We start from the raw sequence: 15,786 nt of genomic DNA, 5'->3' as shown, positions 1-15,786 counted from the left end.
CCAGAGTCTGTGCTCTTAAATTTATTTGATAATACAATCTTGGAGGAAGGCAATTCCAATGTCATTTTTTTTTTTTTTACTTCATGCTCTTATATGGTATTTAAAAAGTTTTAGAATGGATATGTATTACTTTAAATTACTAAGAAAAGTATTGGCTCTCTCCTTTGCTCTTTCTCCTCCCCACCAGTGTCTTTCTCCTGCTTCTTTTCTCCACTCCCAGGGCCTAATCAGACTGTTAATATGCCAGAGATTTGCAACTCAAGGAATCCAAAAGCTCCTACAGTGGAATGTTGTGTTAGAACTACACCCTTATTTCTATGTCCTTCTGGAATTTTCTGTCTTCTTTGGTGCTAAAACCAAGTAACGGTTTATGACTCGGTCAAGTATGTTTCCTTTCACAGTTCTGAAGACGGCTGCTTGGGCTTTTCTTCAAACCATTCTTCTTAAGCATTAAAGTGCTTATGAATCACCGGGAGAATTTTCTAAACAGTAGATTCTGATCCACCGGGAGGAGGACAAACCTGAGATCCTCTGTTTCCAACAAGCTGCCAGGGGAGCCTGGGCTGATGACCTTGGCCCACATAGTCAGTCATAAATGACTAAACCTTTTCTTTCTGCATCAATTTCCCTGCACTTCTATTTCCTTCTGAAAATCGGGACCACAGGACTTGAACTAAAAAGACCAAAAAGGCCCTAGCCGGTTTGGCTCAGTGGATAGAGCATCGGCCTGTGGACTGAAGGGTCCCAGGTTCGATTCCAGTCAAGGGCATGTACCTTGGTTGCGGGCACATCCCCAGTAGGGAGTGTGCAGGAGGCAGCTGATCGATGTTTCTCTCTCATCGATGTTTCTAACTTTCTATCTCTCTCCCTTCCTTTCTGTAAAAAAATCAGTAAAAAAAATATTTAAAAAAAATAAAAAAGACCAAGGCTGAAATTCACCCTAAGAATCTGTCTTCCCCAGCAGGCTCCTCCCAGGAGCATGCCCCTGGAAAAGGAAAGCAGGGGTGGGAGTGTAGCGCTTTCTTGCTCATCTTGTGGAAACTTGGCCTTCGGACGCTTCCATGTGGAGGACAGGACTCAAAGTGGGGGATTCCCCCAAAGTTGGGCATGTGCCCAAAGGAGCCAGACAGCCAAAAATGACACATCACTACACTGAGAGTCTGGGCGCTTTGCTCCTTCACTCAGCGTTTTACTGTTGACTGGCTAAGTGTGCGTCTCTGTGCCAGACACAGGTTAATTCTGTTAAAAACCTTGAAGAAATGATGTAGGGTCTTGGAGCACAAAGTGCTCTAAATATAGTGTCTTAGTACTATTGACACCTGTCAAATTTAAATTAAGTTCCCGAATTCCCTTTTGTTCTTTTGTAGAAAAGGCTAAAATTGTAAAACCATGGACATGAACCATTGCCTGTGCTCTTGTCATTAGCTCACTGCCTTCTCTTCACCTTTGTTCACTTTCATTTTACTCTCTGCAGCTGCTGTATCTCACAGACACAAGAATGCCTGCAGTTACAGCATTCTACACACCTTGCAAACTCACAAAACGAATAAAAAGGGAAGGAGGTACCATGTATTCCATACCTCTGAGCAACCCTGTGTCTTCCTCCGGGTTCATCTCCTTTAGATCTCAAGCCTGTGCTCATGTATGTGCCTGGTTCCAGCCAGAGTTAAATTTTTACACGCAAAAATCAGAATACCAATCCCAAAGGGTCCTTCATCACTTTCCAGCCTGGCTAGCATCATTCAGGCTCACTGTCCAAATTGGCTTCCAGAGAAAGTGGGAAGGCTGTGTTGTGAAAACACTGCACATCACCATGGCAACAGCACGGGAGCATCCCCCATGCCTCCATGGCCGGCAGGATATGTGCCTCAGACATGACTGCAAAGGACCAGCCACAGTCAGAACAACCTTATTTTAGGGAGGAATTCTGCCTCCATGTCCTTGAGATAATGATTGACTGAAGATTCCAAGGATCATACCTATAGAGGCAGTCATGGGAAACAAAGAAAAAAGAAAGAGCCATGGCTGGTTTCAGTTTAGCCTTCACCTGAGTTTAACAAACAGTTTTGTTCTATAACGAGGAGAATTTATGTCAAACTTTCATCCTATTCTTTGCACATGGTATTATTTAGGCAATACAGGGAAATTGTAAGATTAAATAGAGCACATTTTGATATGAAAACAGCACATCATATTCCAAACCAGAAAGAGATGAGTTTGGGGTTATCCACTCTTGGATAAGTGATGCGATTACTTCATCCCTCTACAGCTCATTCTGGTTAGAATTCATCCCAGGCCCTCAGTCCTTTTCCTCCTTGCCTCCCGGGTGCCCACTGCTGCTGAGCACACCCCATGGTCTGCTTCTCACTTCTAATTTTCAAGTCCTTGGGATTGGAGGGAGGGTCTGTCTACCCCCTCTGCCGAGAACATTACTGAAGACAGCTGGGAGCAGGGTTCCTAAGCCAAGAGATGGGAGAAGAACCCACACAAATTCCCGTTGAGTTTTCAGGGTGTGTAGAATGCTGTACTTTCTCAGAGTAAGAAAGATACCTTCAATCAGCAGAGAAAACACAGCCTCATACGTCAATGGAAATTGCCTGTGAAAAATCATAAGCATTATATTAGGTAGAGCTGGAGTGCTTTGATGGAAGGACTTTTAAACTCCTTCTTAAACAGATTAATGCCAAGATGCACCACCATTTACTTCCCTAACTCCAACCAGTATTCACTTGACCCCAGAGCGACTTGATCCCCACCCATTCCCAGTTTTTGGAACAACTTGAAATAGTCATTTCTTCTGCCCTTTCACCATCTGTTCTTCGCCCACACAGAGGGAGAAAGTGAGGAGGGCCCAACCAGATTCCATTCATTCTGACCCTTCCCAGCTTCTTTCACGTTTACCACCCCCAGAGCTAAATGCCTCCATTCTTTCATGCTGGATTCTCAGCAATCACGAAGCTTTCTTCCCATCCCCAGAGCTACAAAGCCATGGTGGCATGAAGATCCAAAAAAATAAGAGAACAAATCTGACACTTATTTGCTTGTCTTTGAAGGGCAACCCAGCAGTCAGGAGAGAGGTCATATTTTTAAATAGGTTATGGGGCTGCAGTTTTCTTCCATGTTGACACGTTGCCCATGGAGACTAACTGTACAGTGACATAATGAATGTAGACTCTAATCAAGAACCCTTTACTGAATGCCCACTCTGTATAAGGCCGTGTAAGAGGTGCCAAGGGTCACTCCCTAGGTGAGAGGTAAACATACAAGAAAATTAGCTCATCACATAAGGAGGCATATGGAGAGCTCTGTCGGTGACAGAGGGGGTAAAAGTTCAGAGAAGTGGGTGGATATTGTGAGCAGCCAGGAAAGGCAAGGGAGTTGGTGTGGCCGAGACTTGAAAGATGGTAGGATAGCCTGTGTGAAGGCTTTGAGAGATGGCAGTGTCTCTAGAGATGAAAAATTTAAGGAAATAAGAATGGATTCAGAAGTCTATGATTTTCCTGCTCCTTCTCTCCTGGATCTGTCGTTGATGAATTTATTCATTTCCTCTTTCACTATTATGTGTTCAACAAAAGCTTGAGTGGATGCTTTGTGCACAGGACAACTACCCTATCACACAGGCACTAAGATGGCCCCATTTCACAGGCTGGTGTGGAATGCAAAGAAGTACACAGCACTGTCCCTTCCTCTGAGGAGCCTGCAATATTAAATTAACACTATTGTTGAGAGAAGTTAGCTTGACATGCAGGCAGACAGGACAGGGGTCCAGTGGAAAACAAAGGCAGGTGGAACATGGACAGGGGTAGATACGGCAGTTTGAGCCAGCCTAATTACAGAAACTAACCATGCTGAAATAATGGAATGATTTTGGACACAGAGTGGGAGGCGTGTGAAACCAAGGGAGGACCCACAATCCTACAACAACAAGGTGTACTGATGCATAGGAACAGAGAAAGTTCAAATCTGCAAGAACAATGAGGGAATCAATCAGGTGACGACACAGGCAGATATAGAGCAGGCTTATAGCACATATATACCCTTAGACCAAGTAGCTTCACTGGCAACCGACTATTTGGGCTCCCTTCCCATTTGGGGAGTTTGAATCTGCTTGCAATAAAAATTTCATGCTTTGTTTAAATCTTCTGGACCATGGAGCTCATTCTTCGGGGTAGCAAGACATGACCCCGGGGAAAAAAACCTCGGCTCCCCGTTCTGGTTATCGTGGTGACCTTCGTTCTTAGGGTTGCTCTGCCCAGGATACCATGAGGCCGGTGTGTGGGGCATGTTCATAGCTGGGGAGGAGCTATAAACATCAGAGGGGCCTAATTAGTAGAAAATACCAGCACAGACTAAAACAAGGAAACAAGGAAAAAGAGGTGAGGAAATAAACCTTATATTTAACACATATTTCTGAAAAGAAAAAAGTTCAACCTAGTGGGTTAAAATAGAATTTATACCAAGTAAGCTGTAGTAAATTTCCTTGACTTTTTAATAATGCATAAATAGTACATTTTCTGGTCTGGTGATAAAGAATGTCTACCAAATTATCACAAGAAAGACTACACTGGAATTTTCAGCCTCTCAGAGAACTCTTGTTGTACCCCTGTGGGACTGTTTGAGAAATATTAAAACAGAGGGAGTCTATTGGAGTATAATTTGTCTATATACCTCAAAGATTGAATGAGAGTGAGATTAAATTAGCCTTTGGCATCGTTCATAACACACTTGGGGTAGCTCCCATAGAATGTCATGAAGCAAGGCAGAGAAATCTTAAGGGTGAGTGATAGTGTTGGAGTTAGGGAATGTAGGCTGCAGCAGAACCTAGGGAATGGAAGCTGTGGAACAGAGGAGGTCAGACGAGTGGAGTGAGGAGAGTGGGCTTGCTGCCTCCAGGACTAACCACTGTGCTCCACAGAGCAAGTCACTCAATGTGCCCGACCTTTCATTTTCTTCACCTGAAAAACAGCGAAGGCAAAAGATTACAAGAGATATGACAATATTTCAAAATATGAAACACCATACAAAGCGAATGATTATTAATTATGTGCTTTAATTAGTGCCTGATTAACCTGAAGCACTGCTCAATGGTCAAGTCGGAAGCTTTGAGAGTTGACCTGGTCAATTCTAGTGGGAGGACCTGTGGTGTTCTCTGCAAGAGAAGGCATTTGGCTGAAATTTTGAGAGAAACTAAAGAAGTTGGCCACATTATATTAATTTGGGGAAATGGGTGTAAATGAGGAGACTTCTACATTATTCATTAGGAAAGACAGAAGCTTAAAACCATTTGTTTCAGGAACCCCTGTGAACACCCATGAACTAAGACTAGGACAATCTTTTCTGTCCTATACTGGAGGTATTTTCCCTCCACATCTAAGACAGAACCTAAATCAGATTGTTCACCTTGCACTAAAACCAACAACAGTATCAGCAATGCTTTATATTTGGTTTCCAAAAATATTTGTACATAAACGTAGAAGTGTTATTCTGATTTCATGAGGATGTCCTCATAGACACCTGCAGATTCTGCAGCCTAGCTCACACACATCCATTCCAGCCTCCTTCTGGGATGCCTGCCTGTACTTCAGAGAGGAGTGGGGAGTATGTGTTAGGCTCTCTTGAAACTGAGCAGAGGTGCGATGGCAGGTGGCTTTCGGGGATGACAGAATCACGGCTCCTTGTGGCCCATTTCTGCAGTATGACTTTGGGAGCAGTTTCTGGAAACTCAGCCTACAGTTTCCTCCATTTTTCAGTCTTACCAATGGTTCTGGGAGTCGTTTAATGCCCTGTAACAAATCCTCCTCTGCTTAAAGTTGCCAGAGCAGGCTCTGCTCTTTGCAAGGGAACCTACATGGGTCAGTTTGACTCTTGAAACTCCTGTTGTTCATAGAATACAGGAGTAGTGGTGATCCTGCAAAGAGCCTTCCATGAAGGCCCACAGTGTGAAGGAAATTAAGCTAAAGCTCCGAGTAAACAGAGTGCCACAGCCCTGGCCCCTTCTGTGATGTCAAGACTAAATCTGCCCACACTGGAGTTCACCTTCAAACACCAACAGGAATAATCCCAACATTCCCCACCCAGAACACTGATTTCACTCCAGACCAGAGGAGTAGGATTCCCACGGTCGCATCCAAGATAAAACTCATTGGGTCATTAAGCAAAGAGGAAAGGGAAGAGAAGCTAAAGTGACATATGTAGGCTGTGCCCATCAAAATAGAACCATGGATGGGTCCTCACAGCGGGAGATGTGGCTTCTCTTTCACTGGCTGGAAAATATTCAAGGCTTTATGTAGCGGCCAGTCTGTAATGGCAATCCAATTTTATTTAAATGATCCCCCTAACTGCTCCCCCTGCTAGCCTGATCCCCCTAACTGCTCTCCCCTGCTGGCCTGATACCCCTAACTACTCTCCCCTGCTGGCCTGATACCCCTAACTGCTCCCCCCTGCTGGTGTGATCACCCTAACTGCCAGCCTGATCCCCCTAACTGCTCTCCCCTGCTGGCGTGATCACTCCTAACTGCCTCTGCCTCAGCCCTGCCACCATGGCTTTGTCCAGAAGGATGTCCGGAAGGTCGCCTGGAAGATGTCCAGTCTAATTAGCATATTTCCCTTTTATTAGTGTAGATGGTGTTTGTCCCAATGACTTCAATGGAACAATTAAATTACAACACTTATGTTTTATTTATTTTACAATAATTCATAAGTAATTATGTCATCTTATTTTTTCAAAATAAGAAAATAATAGAGATTTCAATAAATGTCCTCAAATTGTCAGGAGAGTGAATAAAGTAGAAATCTTTACCACATACCTGATCAATGGCATTTTAAAAATAAGCTGAAGTTAAAGAAAATCAGTATTTTTGAAATAATTTTGTGTGTTTTGGATAAATGTTAGGTTTATCTCATTTGACTTTCATGTGTGGTCAGGAATAAGAGCAGCTTACTTTGTGTTAGTTGTTATTTTATAAACCAAGAAAAAATAACCCTAACATGGGCCATGTTTGGAATATTCAAAAGCAAAAAGCAATGTGATTACAAGCCATCATTGGAGAAAACTCTCTGGAAATGGGTAAAATCTTATCATATCCTTCAGTGTCATGTTAAAACGCTCACATCCGACCAGATTCCCCACCATGCCTCTCTTCCTCTGGTTCCACTAGAAGGGGCGAGAAGAGGGGCCAGAACTCCACCACAGTGTTTTCCGAGTCCTCGAGGTGGGAAAAGTCATAGACAAGGGTGTGAAAAAGAAAGACCTGAACCTGTACCCTATGACTGTGTCCCCTTTATTCTTATTGTTATTAATCACAAAACCAAAACCTTTGAAGCAATCTCCATTTCCTCCCCAGGGGACATTGGCATAACCGCCCTGTTACTGAGGGGCTCCCTGGGGCCTGATCCATTTCAGTAAAAATATTTGAAGCATGTGGCATTGTAACCAAGGGAGCCCATTGTCTCTGAACCAATCCATGAAACAACAAATCTGCTGTTTGGGGTCCTTTATACACAGCAGACGGGCTAGGTGGACCTGGTCTTAATCAATCATTCTTATTTTTAAAGTGGCTATGGACAAGTATGCAGACCTCAGGGATGCATAAATCACCGGACGTGTCTGCGACCGCTAGAGACTTTTGTAAGAGCATTTCCTAACGTGAGTTCAAGTTGAATATTTTAAATCTGAACAAAAGGGCCCACTCTATCAGTTATGCCCTCCCATCTAAGCAGCCATCTTCCCCTCACACTCAGTTGCCCAGCAGAGTGCTCTTGGCTCAAGAACACTGTTCCTGGGACGACGTTAGGCCCGGATCTCCAGGGTTCTGGCAATGGAGATACATGCAGGGTTCTGTGAAGGCCTCTGCTATTAAAGACAGAATAAATGCTGTATTTCTGGTTCTGCCCCTAAATTCTTACTCTGCTCGGTTGCTGCCATTTACAGAGAAAGGCCTTACTGCTCCCACATAGCTGCCCACTCCTTCCGTGGACATAGCTGGTGGCTGTCCCCACACTTCCACCTTCCTGCAGCCCCTGGCTAAGTCATCTCAGGCTAGAGGAGGGAGCTATAACTCACTTTACCAAAAACATGCAAACGGCTCACCTTGTAATAGGATTTGTCCGTGAAGTGATCGAATACATTATTCCTCCTTTTCTTTGGCTTACCTTTATAATTATGAAAACTGGAGTATAAAGTCTCTGTAACATCTATGAACTTATCTATCCACCCAGCCACCATCTAGCGATCCATCCATCTATCTAATCTATCAATCATGTCTGTCTAATCTACCTGTCTAGCTCTATCATCTTTTTGGTTAAATAAAATGAACACAATCAGTTTACTCCTCCAGGGCGACTTGGGCTGGGAAACTGCACCCTATTGCACAGGCTGCGCACACTCAGCCTCATTCCCACAGCCTTCCCTCCTCCTTCAACTCAACACATTAAATGCGTTTTGGAACACAACCTAAACGAGTGCTTTTAGAAAACACTGGCCAAAGTCTGCCAAATGAATGTCACAAATATTCTAACGGGCAGGAGGGGCCTGTGGCATGGGACAAACCTAATGTTTGTGGGGGCCACACAAGAATGGGGGTGGGTGGCCTGGCTGCCTGAATTCCTCTCCTACGTGTGTCTGAGGCACCTTCCTGAGGAGCTAAGAGGCATCGCCATCATAGTTGATATTAATGCAAGTGGACACACCACAGGGTGGTCTGGGGAGAGCTGTCAGCGGGCATCGCATCAGCCTGACGGCTTAGCAGGAGGGAGCACCCCTTCCTCACCTCCGTGCCCCCTGCCCCCACTTCCAGATTGAGAGGTATATGTGTGTGTTCTAGCTAATCAGAGCCCCCCAGGACAAGCGCAGTTCTTTGTGGGCCTGAAATAATCAATCCCTACATATTCCCACCAAATATATATAATTTTAGAAGAAACTTTGAAAAGTATAAGAAAAATTATAAAAGAAAGAAAGTGGCAGACAGTTGTGGTCAGAGATCACAAAACGGGTGAAAAGGCAAGAGCCTGCTGAGAGGGAGAGGGGCAAAGGGAGACCTAAGAGACACGGAGAGCTCACAGGTGGCCGAGGGTCGAGCGCGGGGAGGACAGAGGGCGGAATTCCCTGCTGGCGCAGCCACCGGGCACCTCCACGTGGAAATGCAGCTTCCTCGCGCCCGCCAGGCCCTCAGACCAAGGAAAGGCCTTGAAACTCGAGCAGAGCACCGTTCACAGACGTGCCACCCAGCGTTTCTGAGTGGCTTTATGACTTCCAGATGCCGGGATCTCCTCCAGACTCTGCTCCGCACTCACTCTGGGAGCAAACACCCGGCCTGGCTGCATCCTCGTTGCATGGGGAGCAGTGATGGAAGAGAAAGCACACAGGCCCAAGGCACACTTTCCAGGCAACAGCAGCATTTATCGGAATTTTTTGAGTTTTTTTTCATAGACTCGTATATTCGTTCCTTGATGCCTTCTGTCCACCTCTGGAAAAATCATTGTCCGGGCTTTTAACAAAATCCCCTCGCATCTGTTGCTTCCCTGAAGCAAGCTGAGCCTTGCGGCTAGAAGACTGGGACCTTCATAGGCACTTTGTACTCCAAGGGATCCTTATTTTATTTCTTCTTTAATCGACAAGTTATTTCTAAGGAAATCTTGCCCCCTAGCTTTCAAACCTCAAGATTGAGTTCAAAGCAGTGGAAAACTTGCACACGGGCAGATAAACGGGTGGATGTCTCCATCTAGTGGATTCTTGCCGTACTGCACACTGAAGCAAAGACGAAAACGAAGAGAGCGTTGACACACCAGGATACATTTTTTCACTATCAATGTATTTCCCATTTTATATCTCTGTATTAAAGCTACTTTTTGTTGCATCGTCTATATGTACATCCTCTGTTCATAAAGGAGAAGCAGGACTCAGCTCAGCTCATTGTCATTTATTAAGATGACATACTATATCTCTAATAGATTTTTTAAAATTTTTTAAATTGATTTCAGAGAGGAAGGCAGAGGGAGAGAGAGAATCATCAATGATGAGAGAGAATCATCATTGAACAGTTGCCTCCTGTATGCCCCCCACTGGGAATTGAGCTTGTAACCCTGGCATGTGCCCTGACCGGGAATGGCACTGTGACCTTCTGATTCATAGGTTGATGCTCAATCACTGAGCCACCCGGCCAGGCTGTAATAGATTTTTAAAATTCACTAGTTTATTATAAAATGATGAAATAGCCAATTGTTGTCTTCCCAGTAATTTCCATTGGGGATACAAGAGGCAGAGAGCACAGAGAGGGTGTACAGGTCTGACATGGGCACACATCAGTGAATCTATCAGCAACTGCTGGTTCAGCAGGAACCCACAAGGACAGCTGTGGCCTGTGACTGCCAGGCTGGGTCTGAAGTGGTACAAAGATGAGCAGGTAGCTGCTGAGAGATGTCTGACCAGCCTGCTGTTTATCTGATTCAGTCATCAGCTAAATGTCAATTATTTTCTTTTACTGAATAAAGGATGTGACTCATCCTCAAGCAGAGAAGTTCACTGCAGGAGTTGAAAAAATGCAATCACTTTATAACCTAGATGGGAAGGGACAGTGAGAATGAGTCTTAGGGAAAGGCCATTTCCAGATGTTAAAGACCCTTGATTTCATCCTCATCCATAAGTGACTGCTCCCCGTTTTTAAATTTCCCTTGAACTTTGGAACCAGAGGTGCTCACATAACCTTGTTGACGTTCTAGTTATTTTTATCTTGTTTCCAGCTTTTCACAGCCTGGGCTCATTTTTGTAGTTAATAAATTTAAAACTCTATAACAACGTGAATGTACCTAGCACTACTGAACTGTACACTTAACAAGGGTTAAGTGGTAAATTTTATATTATGTCATTTTGAAGAGCAACTTTTGAAACTCTGTATCTGCTAAATTATGGAAACTTTACAATTTTTATGAAAAAAAAAAAAACCTTACGTGTGAAGAAAAGAAAGTTGTGGGTCTAAGCAACAAAGTGGCCTGGTCCTTGTCCCATGTCCCCTTACTTTACACTCTTCAGGCTGGAAGTAGATAGAACAATTGCATCCAACAGCCTTGTGCGTAGCGGGAAGCCCAGAACAAAGCTGAGTGCCTTGTTGATCCACTGTTGGTCGGGCTCCCCGGCTGAGGTGGGCAGAGACGGCTTTCCAGGGGAGCCTAAGCACCTCTGCCAAGTTGTCCCCTCAGATGTTCTCCCGATCTCTTGGCTGCCCCCTTCTCACCATTTGGGTCTTGAATCAAAAGTCATCTCCTCAAAGAGACCTTGTTTGACTCCTTACCTAGCATGGATCACCCCTCACCCACCACTCTGCACAACTCTCCACCACAGTATCGTGTTTCATTGTCTTCGCAGCATTTAATCACAATCTGCAATTATCTTTGTATTTATTGTCAGGCTGCCCACACTGGGAAAAGCTGAGCTCCTGTCCACCATGGTCCCCACTGCATCCCAACTCCTGGGGATGCTGCCTCAACTTCATACATTGCTGGTGGGGAGCAGAAATGAAGGAAGCTGACCTCCCCAAAATGCAAATGCATTGACCCTTTGATCTAGTATTCTCACTTCTGGGCATTTATTCTACAAATTCAATTGCACAAGTATAATAATATGTACATAAATGTATATTGTGAATTACAATAACAAAAGATTAGAAAGAGGGGAGAAACCAAGATGGCAGCATAGGTTAACGCCGGAGATTGCTGCCTCGAACAACCACTTCAAAAAACAACTAAAAGACGGAACGGACATCATCCAGAACCACAGGAAGGCTGGCTGAGTGGAAATTCTACAACTAGGAGGAAAGAGAATATCATACCCAGACTCAGAGGAGGCGCAGTACTGAAGTGAAATACTCAGGTGCGGAGTGCGCACGCGGAGTGGGCTGGCGGTGGAGAGCGCGGTTGTTGTTTTCAATAGGGAGGGAGTTTCAGACTCTGAGCTCCAGATCCAGGGGAGTCTCTAGGGACCCAGACTCAAACGGGAGAAGCGGGACTGTCTGGCTTCAGTCGGAACTCCAAGGCAGCTTTCTCTCCGAGGTTTGCAGCGGTTGCTCGGACTCTGTGAGGCAGAGCCCCTAGGGATAGAACTGAGAGAAGCCATAACTGCTCACTCTGGCCCACCCTGTAGATCCCCGGGGACCCGCCCCGCCCAAGCCCTGCGCAGAACCATTTGCCGGATAGCCTCAGGCAAACACTAGATTAGCACCGCCCTAGAGATCCAACACAGAAGCTCTCCCACTGCAGACACAGCGGATTCTCATAGCCAGTTAGCCTGGAGGTCAAATCACCCCCAGTATTGCCGACAACAATCAAGGCTTAACTACAACAAGACTGCGCACAAAGACCACTAGGGGGTGCACCAAGAAAAGGTAAAAAAATGCGGAGACAAAGAAACAGGACGCAAATGTCAGAAATGGAAGATATAGAGCTCAAAACCACACTTTTAAGGTCTCTCAAGAACTGTCTAGAAGCCGCTGATAAATGTAGTGAGATCCTCAAGAAATCTAATGAGACCCTCGATGTTGTGATAAAGAACCAACTAGAAATTAAGCATACACTGACTGAAATAAAGAATATTATACAGACACCCAACAGCAGACCAGAGGAGCGCAAGAATCAAGTCAAAGATTCGAAATGCGAAGAAGCAAAAAACACCAACCGGAAAAGCAAAATGAAAAAAGAATCCGAAAATACGAAGATAATGTAAGGAGCCTCTGGGACAGCTTCAAGCGTACCAACATCAGAATTATAGGGGTGCCAGAAGATGAGAGAGAGCAAGATATTGAAAACCTATTTGAAGAAATAATGACAGAAAACTTCCCCCACCTGGTGAAAGAAATAGACTTACAGGTCCAGGAAGTGCAGAGAACCCCAAACAAAAGGAATCCAAAGAGGACCACACCAAGACACATCATAATTAAAATGCCAGGAGCAAAAGACAAAGAGAGAATCTTAAAAGCAGCAAGAGAAAGAAACTCAGTTACCTACAAGGGAATACCCATACGACTGTCAGCTGATTTCTCAACAGAAACTTTGCAGGCCAGAAGGGAATGGCAAGAAATATTCAAAGTGATGAATACCAAGAACCTACAACCAAGATTTCTTTATCCAGCAAAGCTATCATTCAGAACGGAAGGTCAGATAAAGAGCTTCACAGATAAGGAAAAGCTAAAGGAGTTCATCACCACCAAACCAGTATTATATGAAATGCTGAAAGGTATCCTTTAAGAAGAGGAAGAAGAAGAAAAAGGTAAAGATACAAATTATGAACAACAAACATGCATCTATCAACAAGTGAATCTAAGAATCAAGTGAATAAATAATCTGATGAACAGAATAAACTGTTGATTATAATAGAATCAGGGACATAGAAAGGGAATGGACTGACTATTCTTGGTGGGGAAAGGGGTGTGGGAGATGCGGGAAGAGACTGGACAAAAATCGTGCACCTATGGATGAGGACAGTGGGTGGGGAGTGAGGGCAGAGGGTGGGGCAGGAACTGGGAGGAGGGGAGTTATGGGGGGGAAAAAGAGGAACAAATGTAATAATCTGAACAATAATGATTCAATTTTAAAAAATTAAAAAAAAAAAGATTAGAAAGAATCCATGCTCAACAATAGAAAAAGACTCAAGTAAACCCTGGTACATATGGCAATGGAATACTATACAGTTATTAAAAGTACTGAGGATGATATCTATGTGCTGCTATGGAGAGATCCAGGTACAAAAACAGTAATATATAGGGTGCTTCCTTATATCTTTATATTTGCTTATAAATAAAAAATAAAGTATCAATGGGTACTAGCTGGGGAAGCCTTCCCTGTTTATATATTTTTCATCTAATTTTGAGCTTTAAGTTGTGTAAATATACTATGTATAAAAAAATGAGTAGCACCTGGCACATGGCAGGTGCTCAGCTAATTATTTTGAAAAAGAGAGTAGATTAATGACTGAACATATGAATTGGATAAGACAAATGACTAGACATGCTTAGGCCTCTAGGGTAGCCCACTGCTAGAACTACAACTTTACTGGACCTAGAGCTATGAGGGTAACTCATTAATGTTCTGGAGAGTGTCCTTAATGGAGGATCTTATAGTCATCAAGGGGGTCCAAGTCCACACCTGTGGGTGAGATGGTCCTTAAAATCAAGGATAGGGACCACTAGACAGGCATTCATTCATTCATTCACTCATTCATTCATTCGCCGAGTACTGTGGGCCTAAGGAGGACGGGGCAGATGTGGTCTCCTCCTCAGGGAACTTACAGTCTAAGGCAGACGGGGTCTAGGATATATCCTGAGCCAGCACCCTTCCGCCTGGCTTTTAGCCTGCCCAGCTCTCTTTTGGGTGAGTGTCCTGGGGACAAAACTTCCACGTGAAGTTGTGAGTATGGAGCAGTGGGACTTTGTAACCCTAGAGCAGGGCACACTAACTCGTGGGGACCAGAATGGCCCACCTCTCGTTCTATTCATTCTATTCTGGCTGGAAGGAAGCGACCCAGTGGCCATGTTGGGGCGCTCTGAGCGGCAGTGAGAAAACCAAGCTGTGCTGTTCCTGGGGCTCCCGGGCATCCTGGGAGCCAGCAGACCCTGAGGCAACGTGGACACCCATGGCTGCTGACATCTGCAAAGACCCTGCTTTGGGCCAAGGAAGGGATTTTTGAGAGTAACAGTCCCATAGTCTTTTCAGACATGCAAGTATAGAAATGTAGTTGGTTACGTTTATTGTAAAGTGCTTGAGCTCACAAGGTGATAACCTGGAATATATCTGTGTCAAATAATTGACTTTGAATCTTCCAAAAATAAAAGAAATCTATGTGCGCAGATGAAAACAGACTTATTAAAGATGTGTGTTTGCGGTTTATTTTATCCCTGTGATCTTGTTTCTGAAGTTCATTTGTAGAAACAGACTTAGAGCAAACTTGGAAGCAGAGCAATAGCGTGAGTATAGAAAGGCGCCATAGGAAGAGATGGCTCTTCGCATGAACTTGCAGTTATCCTTATTGTGCAGATATTGCAACTTTAATTTTAAAAACATTCCTTTTTGTCAAAAGTAATTATTTTGGTGACTCGCAGCCCAAGGGAATTATCAAAATCAATAAAATATTTTCAATAGTAAATTACTACGGTATCTACAATTTTCAGATACTTTAATTCTTTTATGTCTTCACAAAACCTATAAGGGGACATTGCCATCTCCATTTTAATGAAGAGTCAACAGTTCTATGCCTTGGCTCAGGGAACAGCGCTTACAAGTGAAGGAGCTAGAACGTGATCTCCTCCTTCTGGCACCAAATATATATTTTTTAAAATGTCTTTTTATTGATTTTAGAGAGGGAGAGAGAAACATCAGTGTGTGACAGAAACATCAATTTGTTGCCTCCCATAAGCACCCTGATCAGGGATCAAGCCTACAACTGGGCATGTGCCCTGACCAGGAATTGGACTGGCTACCCTTTAGTGCATGAGACAATGCTCAACCACTGAACCATGCCGACCAGGGCTCTGGCACCAAGTCCCTACTTTCCACCACACCACACAGGTACCTCAGAATGGTACCTCTGACTGGTGACTCTTCTCCACCTCTCATTACACTTCCTGGAAAGGTGACCATGTGTATGTATTTAGAACTTTGAACTTGACCTGCTATAGGTGTGCCAGGCATTGCCCTGGACAAAGGGAAGATAAAAGTGAAAAGCAGCTGACCTTCTGCTATTTTTACCCTTTGCATGAAGTCACAGCTCCTTGGAGCCTTTGGTGGAGCGCGCTCACTTACTGA

The sequence above is a fragment of the Myotis daubentonii genome, chromosome 1 (genome assembly GCF_963259705.1).
Source record: "Myotis daubentonii chromosome 1, mMyoDau2.1, whole genome shotgun sequence".
NCBI lineage: Eukaryota > Metazoa > Chordata > Mammalia > Chiroptera > Vespertilionidae > Myotis > Myotis daubentonii.
The sequence above is the reverse complement of the archived record's forward strand: the minus strand, read 5'-3'. Positions refer to the sequence as shown.